This window comes from Mirounga leonina, unplaced genomic scaffold, assembly GCF_011800145.1.
Source record: "Mirounga leonina isolate KUSES-001 unplaced genomic scaffold, KU_Mleo_1.0 Mir_129, whole genome shotgun sequence".
Taxonomy (NCBI): domain Eukaryota; kingdom Metazoa; phylum Chordata; class Mammalia; order Carnivora; family Phocidae; genus Mirounga; species Mirounga leonina.
The window spans coordinates 17,473,860-17,487,711 of NW_023270323.1; positions in this window are offsets into that span (position 1 = coordinate 17,473,860).

Sequence of the window (13,852 nt, forward strand, 5' to 3'; positions counted from 1 at the left end):
AGTAGACGATTGTTTATACATTCTATTTACCATGCTGTTTTTAATTTGGCTAAACACCACAAATGTCAGAAAATAAAGATGCTTGCTATCACCTTTATTAGTTAACAATTTAAAACAGCTAGTCATTTTGTTATACCAAGAAAAGGAAGTTATGTAAAGTTATTAGAAACAGCAGATAAAAAAGGTCATTTTAAAATCTAAAGACAACTGTTGTTATAGAATCTATAGATTACCCCAAATTTTGGGGAGATCTTGGATTGTTTATATCAACTGTATTATGGAATAAAATAGCTATCTTCCCTACTGAAAAGCTACAGTTTATCATTTTTCTCCTTGTACTGAAATCTAGATGAAATCCAGATGAATTATTTTACATAGAAAGCAAATTCTAATTTCTAGATATTCAGGGAATAGGTGCTCAGTCTTATTGATAGAAAGCCTCACCAGTGGAAATGAGTTTCATATAATAAAAATTTTACCAAATTTTTACCAAATTTAACAAACTTGTAACCTAGTTTTTAAATAATGTTTTAAAAAAACAAGATTGGTAGTTAGATACATTTGGTACACTGTTTCTTACACTGATGGTTTAAGTATGTGGCCGCTTTTTGGATTTGTCTGAATAGTCAAAATATCCCATGCTAGAGATAAAGACCTAAAGAGGAAGGAGGAAGAAATGGGAAGGACTATTGCAATTGATGAGGGGTTTGTAATGTATGGAAATGAGGATAGAGACAGCTAATGATACCAATGGCTAGAATTTATACTTATTATTTGCCAAGCATTGCACTTAAGTGCTTCCCCACAAAAGTATAGGTTTCTGCTTTCAAAACAAATTTGTATGGCAGCTGTTACTTTTAATCCCCAATGATGTGAGTAAGAGCTGAGGCTTAGAGAAGTGAAACCTCTTTCCCAAGATCAAGGAGTTTAGCAGCAGAGATAGAGTCAGCACATAAACTTATATGAATTAGAAACTTGGACTTTTTTTTTTTTTTTTAAGATTTTATTTATTTGACAGAGTGAGATACAGCGAGAGAGGGAACACAAGCAGGGGGAGTGGGAGAGGGAGAGGGAGAAGCAGGCTTCCCGCGGAGCAGGGAGCTGGATGCAGGGCTCGATCCCAGGACCCTGAGATCGTGACCTGAGCCGAAGGCAGACGCTTAACGACTGAACCACCCAGGCGCCCCAGAAACTTGAACTTTTGTTTTGTTTTGTTTGTCTCTTTCCTTTCTTACTTACTGAAAGTGATATATGTACCTAATTTAAACATTCAAATAGTTTAATGAGACATAAAAAAAAAAAAATCAGCCACCTTATTTCTGAAATCCCACACACCACACCAGATGCAATACACTTAATTCTTTTACCTGTGTCTTTTGGTCATTTACCCCAGTATGTCTAAATATCAAAGGTTTTACTGTGAATTTTTGTAAATCAAGTTTACTGAGCTCTAATATATCACAAGATGAGTTTAGATAAATGTGTTCATCCATGTAATCACTCTAATCAAGAGATAGACATTATCATCATGCCAGAAAGTTCCCTGGGTTCTCCTTTTCAGTCAATCCTTCCACCCACCCTGACCCAAGGCACTGACGTAATTTTTATCAACATAAATTTATATACATTAGTTTTATTTCTCAGAACATCATGTATAGTATATTCTTTATGTATCTGGCTGCTTTTGGCTCAGCAAAATAATCTTGAAATGCATCCATGTTGTTGCATGTATCGGCACTTAGTAACACTCCCTTTTATAGATACGCCACAAGTTATTTCTAATATTTGGCCATTAGGACTTAATTTACCATGAATATTTGTGCACAAGTCTTTGTGTGGACATATGTTTTTATTTCTTTGTAGTAGAATGAGGTAAGTGTATGTTTAACTTGATAAGAAACTGCTAAAATGTTTTCCCAAATTGTACCATTCACATTTTCACTAATGGTGTATGAGACTTCCAGTTACACTTTCCCACTGACATTTATTTTTGTCAGTATTTTTATTTTAGCTATTCTCTTGGATCTGTAGTTATATCTCATTATGGTTTTACATCTTCCTGAAGGGTAATGATTTTGAGCATCTATTCATGAGTTTATTGGCTATTCATACATTTTCTTGTGGGAAATACCTCTTGAAGTCCTTGCCCATATTCCACTGGTATTTTTTTCTTCTTATTTTTGAGTTGTAGGAATCATGAACATAGTTTTTGTATGTATTTTGTCAGACATATTTACTGCAACTATTTTCTCTCAAAGTGTGATTTGCCTCATTATTTTCTTAATTATGTCTTTTGAAAAACAATTTGTTGAAGTCCAATTTATCAATTCTAATCCTATCATGAGTGCTTTTTATTTTCTAAGAAATATTTGCCTATGTGAAGGGCATAAAGTTTCTCTACTCTGTTTTCATTTAGAAGTTTTATGGATTTAGATTTTTCATTTAGAACCACGATTCAGGGGTGCCCGGGTGGCTCAGTTGGTTAAGCAGCTGACTCTTGGCTTCAGCTCAGAACATGATGTTAGGGTCGAGGGATCCAGCGCTATGTCGGGCTCCACTCAGCATGGAGTCTGCTTGAGACTCTGTCCCTCTCTCCCTTCCCCACTCACACACACACACACACACACACACACACACACACACACACAGTCTCTCTCTTTCTGAAATAAATGAATAAAATCTTTAAAAAAGAACCGTGATTCATTTCAAGTTAATTTTTGTGTGTAGGGTCAAGGATTATTATTTTTGAACTGATATTCAAATGATCAAACATCATTTGTTTGAAAAGCTACCTTTTCCATGAATTACTTTGGCACCTTTGTTAAAAATCAATTGACCATATATGTAGAGATCTCTTTCTGGAATCTCTTTTTTGATCCATTAATCAATTTTTAAAATTTTTATATGTATAGCACACATAGTTATTATAGCTTTATATCAAGTCTTAAAATCATGTAGAGTAGGCCCTACAGTCCCTTTTATCTTCTTCAAAGTTATTTTACTTATTCTCGGTTTCTTATTCCACTATTTTTTAATTTCCATTTTAGATATTATGTATTGACCACTTAATTCTCAAGATGAGAGGTGAGCTATTTTCTTCTTTCCCCATTGTAATTTTGTCAAAACTTTTGGTTAAGTCAGTATTCAATTTATTCTTGGTTATTATAGAGATATAATATTACTTATAGATGATTCATATGATATATAATCATTTACATTCTCTTTCTTGTAAAAAACGTTTTTTGTAAAATTTTTGTTTTTCCTGGCATTGGTATTTGCCTTATACTGCCGTTTGTTTAACCTTAGATATAGCTATCTCCAATTCTTCTCTAACTCTATACGAGAAATTCAAATCTCTTTGAAAAATGTTCAAATGTATTGTTAGCACTTCATCAACTTCTGTCTTAATAATAATGTTTTCTCTCTAAGCTCGATATACAGTTGTCATCCCAGAATTTAGCACCATAATCTGGTAATCCTCTTAATTTATATCCTGTATTAGATTAAGATTTTCAATTTCTTGCATCCTATATCTTCCTTTTACTTAGTATGGAACACATCCTCCAGTGGCTAGGAAAATATGCATAGCAGCTTAATTTTTTGAGAAATTTTGCGCTTGAATAATGTATTTTTCCTCAACTGACATTGTAAGTAGATGTAAAATTATAGGTTAGAATCATTTTTCCCTCAGAATTTTTAACTATTGCTTTATTTTCTTTTAGCTTCCCATGTTTCTGTTGGGAGGTTTAATGTACTTTTGAGTCCAGATCCTTTTATGAGTGAGTGTGTCTGTGTGCTTGTGAGTGTGCATGCAAAGAGGCATCTGTGCCATTATCCAAACAGAATGTTGTGTGTGCATATACACACATACGTTTGAATGCTTTTAAGTTATTTTCATTCTCATTCGTCTAAAATTTCATGATAACATTCCTTACTGTGTGTCTATTTTATATACTGTGCTAGGTACTTTTGGCACACTTTCAATTTAGACACTTATGCTCTTCAGTTTGGGGATATTTTATGGAATTTTAAACGTAAATATCTTGTTTTGTTTTCCCCATTTTTTTTTCTTTCAGAAAATCTATTATTCAGGTACTGGATTTCTAGACCAGTTTTTCTGCCTTTCTAATATCTCCTATATTTTATATCATAGTGATTTTATTTTAATTTCTGGATATTTGCTCAAATTTATCATCCTATGTTTTTTTCTTTTCTTGATTTTTTTGTTGTGGTAAAAAACACAACATAAAATTTATTGTCATAACCATTTTTAAGTATATAGTACAGTAGTGTTAACTAAGGCACATCATAGTGCAACGTATCTACAGAAGTGTTGCATCTTGCAATACTGAAACTCTATACCTTTTGAAAAATAGCTCTCCTTTTGTCCTCCTCTGAGGCCCCAGCAACCACCATTATACTATTTCTAAGAGTTTAACTCCTTTAGATACCTCATACAAGAGGAATCATGCAATACTTGTCTTTTTTGTGACTGGCGTATTTCACTTAACATAATGTCCTCAAGGTTCATTCATGTTGTAGTGTGTGATAGGACTCCCTTCTTTATTAGGGTGAACAATATCCCACTGTATGTATATACAACGTTTTCTTTTTCCATTCTTCTATCAATGGACATTTGCATTGCTTTCACCTCTTAATTATTTTGAATAATGTTGCAGTGGACATGGGTGTGCAAACATCTGTTTGAAATTTGGTTTTCAGTTCTTTTGGATATATCTACAGAACTGTGATTGCTAGACCATATGGTAATTCTATTTTTAATTTCTGAAGAATCTTCATATTGTTTTGATATTAGCTATACCATTCCACATTCCCATCAACAGTGCATAAGAGTTCCAATTTCTTCACACCCTCACCCACACTTGTGTTTGTTTTGTTTCATTTTTTGATAGTGGGCATCCTAACATGTGTGAGGTGATATCTCATTTTGGTATAGATTTGCATTTTCTGATGATTAGTGATGTTGAGCATCTTTCCTTATGCTTGTTGGTCATTTGTAAAACTTTTTGGGACAAATGTCTATTCAGGTCCTTTGCCCATTTTTAAATTATTTGTTTTTGTTGTTCTTGAATTGTAGGCGTTCTTTGTATATGCTGGAAATATTTTTTATTATTGAAGTATAGTTGACACACAATGTTATATTAGTTTCAGGTGTACAACATAGTAATTTGACAACTGTATATATTACTCAGTGCTCATCACAATAAGCTTAGTCACCATCTGTTATTATACAAAGTTATTACAATATTATTGACTGTATTCCCTATGCTATACTTTTAATTTAATTTAATTTAATTATGTTATGTTAGTCACCATACAGTACATCATTAGTTTTTGATGTAGTGTTCCATGATTCATTGTTTGCATATAACACACAGTGCTCCATGCAGTACGTGTCCTCCTTAATACCCATCACCGGGCTAACCCATCCTCCCACCCCCCTCCCACAACCCTCAGTTTGTTTTTCAGAGTCCATCGTCTCTCATGGTTCGTCTCCCCCTCCGATTCCCCCCCCCTTCATTTTTCATTTCCTTCTCCTAATGTCCTCCATGCTATTCCTTATGTTCCACAAATAAGTGAAACCATATGATAATTGACTTTCTCTGCTTGACTTATTTCACTTAGCATAATCTCCTCCAGTCCCATCCATGTTGATGTAAAAGTTGGGTATTCATCCTTTCTGATGGCTGAGTAATATTCCATAGTATATATGGACCACATCTTCTTTATCCATTTGTCTGTTGAAGGGCACCTCGGCTCTTTCCACAGTTTGGCTATTGTGGCCATTGTTGCTAAACATTGGGGTGCATGTGGCTCTTCTTTTCACTACATCTGTATCTTTGGGGTAAATGCCCAGTAGTGCAATTGCTGGGTCATAAGGTAGCTCTATTTTTAACATCTCGAGGAACATCCACACTGTTTTCCAAAGTGGCTGTATCAATTTGCATTCCCACCAACAGTGTAAGAGGGTTCCCCTTTCTCCACAACCTCTCCAAAATTTGTTGTTTCTTGCCTTGTCAAATTTGCTATTCTAACTGGTGTAAGGTGGTATCTCAATGTGGTTTTGATTTGAATTTCCCTGATGGTTAATGATGATGAACATTTTTTCATGTGTCTGTTAGCCATTTGTATGTCTTCTTTGGAGAAGTGTCTGTTCATGTCTTCTGCCCATTTTTTGGCTTGATTATTTGTTTTTTGGGTGTTGAGTTTGGAAAGACTCTACCCTCAAATTACTAGAACTCATACAGCAACTCAGTAACGTGACAGGATATAAAATCAATGCACAGAAATCAGTTCCTTGCTTATACACTAACAATGCAACTGTAGAAAGAGAAATTAGAGAAACAATTCCACTTAAAATAGCACCAAAAACCATAAGATACCTCGGAATAAACCTAACCAAAGAGGTAAAGGATCTATACTCTAGGAACTACAAAACACTCATGAAAGAAATGGAAGAAGGCACAAAAAGATGGAAAAACATTCCATGCTCATGGATCGGAAGAATAAACATTGTTAAAATGTCTATGCTGCCCAGAGAAATCTATACCTTCAACGCCATACCAATCAAAATTCCAATGACATTTTCAAAGTGCTGGAACAAACAATCCTAAAATTTGTATGGAATCAGAAAAGACCCCAAATCGCCAAGGAAATGTTGAAAAAGGAAAACCAAGCTGGGGGCATCACGTTGCCTGATTTCAAGCTATATTACAAAGCTGTGATCACCAAGACAGCAGGGTACTGGCACAAAAACAGATGTATAGACCAATGGAACAGAATAGAGAGCCCAGATATGGACCCTCAACTCTATGGTCAGCTAATCTTCAACAAAGCAGGAAAAAATATCCGATGGAAAAAAGACAGTCTCTTCAATAAATGGTGCGGGGAAAATTGGACAGCTCTATACAGAAGAATGAAACTCAACCATTCTCTAACACCAAACAGAAAGATAAACTCAAAATGGATGAAAGACCTCAATGTGAGACAGGAATCCATCAAAATCCTAGAGGAGAACATAGGCAGTGACCTCTTTGACATCGGCCACAGCAACTTCTTCCAAGATACATCTCCAAAGGCAGCTGAAACAAAAGGGAAAATGAAATTTTGGGACTTCATCAAGATTAAAAGCTGCTGCCCAGCAAAGGAAACAGTCAACAAAACAAAGAGGCAACCCACAGAATGGGAGAAGATATTTGCAAATGACACTACAGACAAAGGGCTGATACCCAAGATCTATATGCTATACTTTTCATCTCCATAACTCATTTATTTTATAACTAGAAGTTTACCTCCTAATCCCCTTTACCTATTTTGCCCATCCCTCCACCCACCTCCCCTCTGGCAACCACCAGTTTGTTCTCTCTATTTAAGACTGTTTGGGTTTTTGGGGGAGTTTTTTGTTTGTTTTGTTTCTCAAATTTGATATATAAGTGAAATCATATGGTATTTGTCTTCTTCTGTCTGACTTACTTCACTTACCATAATACTCTGGGTATGTCCATGTTGTCACAAAGGCAGGATTTTATTATTTTTAATGGCTAAGTAATATTCCATTATATATCCACTATACACATGGATTTTATACATATATATGTATATGTATATGTATATATGTGTGTATCCACACACACACACAGACACACACACACACACCCCACATCTTCTTTATCCATTCATCTATCAATGAACATTTAGGTTGCTTCCATATCCTGGCTATTATAAATAATGCTGCAATAAATGTAAGGGTGCATGTATTCTGGATATTAATCCCTTACCAGATATATGGTTTGAAAATATTTTCTTTCATTCCATAAGTTGCTTTTTAACTTTGTTTTCTTTCCTGTGCAGAAGTTTTTAAGTTTGTTGTAGTCCTTTTGTCTATGTTTGCTTTTGTTGACTGTGCTTTTGGTATCATATCCAAGATAATGCCAAATCTGCTGTCATGAAATTTTGCTCTATGTTTTATTCTAGGAGTTTCATAGTTTCAGATATTACATTTAGAGCTTCAGTCTATTTTGAATTAATTTTTGTATATGGTGTGAAGTAAGGGTCCAAATTTTTTCTTTTGCTTGTAGGTATCCAGTTTTCCCACCACCATTTGTTGAAGAAACTATTCTTTACACATTGTGTAGCCTTGACATCCTTGTCAAAGATCATTTGGCCATATAGATAAAGGTCTACTTCAGGGCTTTCTATTCTGTTCCATTGGCGTATTTGTCAGTCTTCACGTCAGTACCATTCAATTTTGATTGCTATTGCTTCATAATATGTTTTAAAAACAGGGTGCGTGAGCTCTCTCTGTTTGCTTTTTCTGCTCTAGATTATTTTGGCAATTTGGGGTTCTTTGAGACATTGGGCTGTGGGGGTGGGGGAGTCTCATTTTTCATATGTGAACTTTCATATAACTATATTTTCACTATAGCCTCTCTACCCTCTGTTGAGCTGGGTGGTACTATGTCCAGGGTCCCTTTGGTTCAGCAGAAAGTAAATCCCCAGTATTCTGCTGTGATGGATATGAGGATGGGAAGGGTGATAGTTGTCTTGCTGTGGGTGGAGGATAGGGTCTGGGGTCTCCAGTGATATTCTTTATTGCCTTGAAGTAAAGATTCAGCAAATACTCATTGGTTGATTGATCTTGTCTTTGAGCATTAGTGGACGATTGCTGGACTGAGGAGCAGAAAATTTGGACAAAAGCAGTACAAAAAAAGTTCAAGCAAGAAAAAATTGATACTGTTGAAAATGAAAGTGATTAAACTTGTTAGATTCTTGACATTTTTAATTGCAACCCGTTAGTCATTGTGAATATATGATTTCTTCACAAAGTCTTTTTTTAAGAAACATTATGGAATTTATATCTATAATATTTAAAACTCTGCTGTCATAAGCAGAAATATTATAACCCTAAATGAATAATTACTGAAGTGAACATGCTTAGTTTTTGCATGCAGAATTCTAAATATCTCTGCCAATAGGATTAGAAATTTAAGAAATTCTTTAGGAGAATAATTTCATTTCCCTGAATAGCTCATCATTTTTCTTCTGGGGTTTTTCATGTAGGCTATTTAGGTGAATATTAAAAGTGTGAATGGAAATATTTTGTACCCATGATGCTACAGATTGGCATCTTCAAAAGACAAGAGATATTGCCAAGTCTATCACTAATCAAGTTTTATAATTTACAACCTGTGCACACTGTGGGCTGAGAACCGGAGCAGTTGTGCTGAGCATTTCTGGGAAGTTACCATCATCCCAGCACCAATTATTAAAACCTCTTACACACATTAAAGCTATAAAGATTAAAAATATAGCACACTTGTCATTAAATATGGATGACTTCATCTAATATGCATTATATACAAAAACAATGTCCTGCCACTGGAGCTTTATCACTACCCTATGGAAAATCCACAGACTCAAAGTCCCACATCAAAGCTCATTTTGGCAAAGCCAAGGAACAACTTCGTCATGCAAAATAAACACAGATGTTCCACACTCAGGCAACTGGCTAAGAGGAGATGGTGCAGAGGGGGATGCATAGCTCTGTAAAAGTTAATGCCTCCTTACATACCCTACAGCAGTATCTTCTGTGGAGGCTGCAAACAGTGCTTAAAAGGACTGATCATCTGTTTTAAAAAATTATCTTTCCTGACTATAGCTGTGAAAACATTGAACTAGTTCTTTCTCCGTGTGTGTGTGTGTGTGTCTATGCAGAAGTATATGTGCACTGTCTACAAATGTCGGTTTGGGTGTTTTTGAGCTAGAGAAGAACTAAATTTCACATGCATCTTAGGCAGTGTCTTTCTTGTCAGTGATTTATTGATTTCTGTCTGTAAGGTATAATATTAATAACCATATTAATTATAAGAAGATCTGAGGAAGGAAAAGTTACTAGCCTCTCCCATTAACTGACAGTTAATGCTGGGCAGTTCCAAATGACCAGACAGCTGTAATTGACTTCCCTTTGTTCCTTTCATTCTCAGTTAATTGCAAGAGAATATCTCTGCTAAACAAGCATTGCTGGGACTCAAATGTATTTCTCCCAGAAATAAAAATAGAGTTGCAAAAGATAAAGAACACATATTTGGGATTTCTGATATTTGGCCTAGAATTGCCCTGACATTCAGTTATGGCCTATTGAAAATATCTACTCAGAATAGTTTCCCTTTCCGCCTCCCCCCCCCCACCCCAGTACTGGCATGTGATTGGAAAGGACAGAATAGGGTAGGATTGGAAAAGGAAGGTTAAGATTTGGGGTTATTGTGATTTTGGGAACTATACATTTTTGCAAACACTTCTGTCTTGAAATAGTTTTTTTTTTTTTTTAAGATTTTATTTATTTATTTGAGAGAGAGAATGAGACAGAGAGAGAGAGAGCACGAGATGGGGGAGGGTCAGAGGGAGAAGCAGACTCCCTGCCGAGCAGGGAGCCCGATGCGGGACTCGATCCAGGGACTCCAGGATCACGACCTGAGCCGAAGGCAGTCGCTTAACCAACTGAGCCACCCAGGCGCCCCAGTCTTGAAATAGTTTTAATCTGAAATATACCTAAATCCTATGGAGCATGGGGAGAACGTTAGAAGGCCAACAAAATCTCCCTATGTTCTGCCAGCAATATTGTCTTGGTTATAATGGGAAATCAGTCCTAGCAGTCATATTCTAATTAGTACAAAAAATATGTGAAAAGCATTTTAGGGAATAAGTAACCTCTTGAGAAGGCCAGGAATCTTGTTCATTTATCTTCCACCGACTTACATTGTAAGTATCATGCTTTAGGTGTAGCACACAGAAAACTTTAGACTGTGTCCCATTTGTCTTTCATTTGCTACAAATATTTGTGTGCCCTTATACTCTCTTTATTGCAATGTCCTTTACACTTTCTAATAATGCACTCATCAATATTTTGAATATAGACTCCCAGTATATATTTATTTATTGCTTTATGACTTATTAGAATAATATAGACACTGTAAAGTATACTCAAGGATAAAAATTAAAAACAGGTAAAGCAAGAATAAAGTTTTAAAGAAAATTTTAATTTTATTCATTCTTAATTTGAAAGCCCTCTTGCACTAGCATTTTATTTTAGATTAAAGGGACTCAAGGACTGACAGCCATGTGATCAATGTGACTAAATATGCCTTACAAATCTGGCTTAACCCTTATAAATAGCAATTTAAGGATCTGGTTCTAAGTGTAGTTTATTTCCACATTTGGTTATAACTGCCATAGTTGAAAAGATACTTTATAGAAATATAGTGAGCCAAACAGGAGGACATTGTTGGCTGTGATTAATAAATTATGATACTCATTTAAAAAATTTCAACCCCCCCAATTAAGCAAAACTATTTTTCTTAAAATTTGACTAATACTTTTCCTCCTTCCCTGATGCCAAACAGTATTCCTTGCAAACTAATAAGAAATTAGTACATTAATTTTAACAAATTTCTTCAATACACCGAAAGTTTTATTTTCAAGATTTTAGCATGCACAGGTTTAAAAATCTTACATAGGGATGCCTGGGTAGCTCAGTCAGTTAAGCATCTGCCAACAGCTCAGGTCATGATCCCACAGTCCTGGGATTGAGCCCCGTATCGGGGTCCTTGCTCAGTGGGGGCCTGCTTCTCCCTCTCCTGCTTCCCCTGCTTGTGCTCTCTCTGTCAAATAAATAAATAAAATCTTTAAAAAAATAAAATAAAATAACAAATAAAAATCTTATATAGATTTATTTGCTTGGGAGAGCTGAAAATGCTGCTTAATAATGAAAAAATTTCCAAATATCAGTTTTAAAGATGCCCTCTCCATAGTCCAAGCTACTTCCTCACTTATTATTAAAGTGTTACCTTTACCTTGGAGGGACCTACTAATATTTTTCCTCAAATATCTGTTAGGTAGATACTCCTGTCAGCCACTTGCCATCATAAAGAAGTTTAGTAAATTTGGAATACTTTACTTTTCATAAAAGAATAATGAGTAACTTATTTTAATTCCAACAACTTATCAGAAATTTACCATGAGATAATCAGTGAATCTCTGTGGGCTAGAAAGATTTGTGATTCCCTGTTTTATTACAAGATAATATACATTCTATTTTAAATGTCTTATCCTAATACAATAACTGCATTATGAAATACTATAGTAGATTTTTCTATTTCTCATTTCAACTTCTTTTCTGCAATAGTTTTCTAAAAATGATATACTGAATAAATTTCACAAATGGTGCTATTGATTAATATAATCTCAGAATTCCTCTTTAAATTCTATTTGGGCCACTGCTCAGAGTTTGGACTTCCAAAGTTAAGCTTATATCAAATATTGTGTTTGCAAATATATTATTATTATTTTTTTAAATTTTATTTTATTATGTTATGTTAGTCACCATACAATACATCATTGGTTTCTGATGTGGTGATCCATGATTCATTGTTTTCGTATAACACCCAGTGCTCCATGCAGTATGTGCCCCCCTTAATACCCATCACCGGGTTAACCCATCCCCCCACCCCCTCCCCTCTAAAACCCTCAGTTTGTTTCTCAGAATCCATAGTCTCTCATGGTTCATCTCTCCCTCCGATTTCCCCCCCTTGATTTTTCCCTTCCTTTTCTTAATGTCCTCCATGCTATTCCTTATGTTCCACAAATAAGTGAAACCATATGATAATTGACTTTCTCTGCTTGACTTATTTCACTTAGCATAATCTCCTCCAGTCTCATCCATGTTGATGTAAAAGTTGGGTATTCATCCTTTCTGATGGCTGAGTAATATTCCATTGTATATACGGAACACATCTTCTTTATCCATTCATCTGTTGAAGGGCAATTCGGCTCTTTCCACAGTTTGGCTATTGAGGACATTGCTGCTATGAACATTGGGGTGCATATGGCCCTTCTTTTCACTACATCTGTGTCTTTGGGGTAAATACCCAGTAGTGCAATTGCTGGGTCATAGGGTAGCTCTATTTTTAAATTTTTGAGGAACCTCCACACTGTTTTCCAAAGTGGCTGTACCAACTTGCATTCCCACCAACAGTGTAAGAGGGTTTCCATCTCTCCAACATTTGTTGTTTTTCCCCCTGTCAATTTTTGCCATTCTAACTGGTGTAAGGTGGTATCTCAATGTGGTTTTAATTTGAATTTCCCTGATGGCTAATGATGATGAATATTTTTCCATGTGTCTGTTAGCCAGTTGTATGTCTTCATTGGAGAAGTGTCTGTTCATGTCTTCTGCTCATTTTTTGACTTGATTATTTGTTACTCAAAATGGATGAAAGACCTCAATGTGAGACAGGAATCCATCAAAATCCTAGAAGAGAACATAGGCAGTAACCTCTTTGACATCGGCCACAGCAACTTCTTTCAAGATTCATCTCCAAAGGCTAGTGAAACAAAAGCAAAAATGAACTTTTGGGACTTCATCAAGATAAAAAGCTTCTGCACAGCAAAGGAAACAGTCAACAAAACAAAGAGGCAACCCGCAGAATGGGAGAAGATATTTGCAAATGACACTACAGATAAAGGGCTGGTAACCAAGATCTATAAAGAACTTCTCAAACTCAACACCCAAAAAACAAATAATCAAGTGGAAATATATTATTTTTATTTAAAAATGTCATTACTGCTAAAGCACATCTCCTCTGACGCAGTTTTTTTAAGTGACTCATAAAATAGTTATTCATGTATTTCAGTATTGAAGTAAGATCTGGAAAACACCATAAGCTGAGACAACACTCATGGGCAGGTGATTGTTAGGAAAGGTAATCTAAATGAAATCCCTTTTCCCTTTACTTCTGCCTTCCAGCTCTTTTGTCTCTCTGGCTCTGGGACCTGGGGT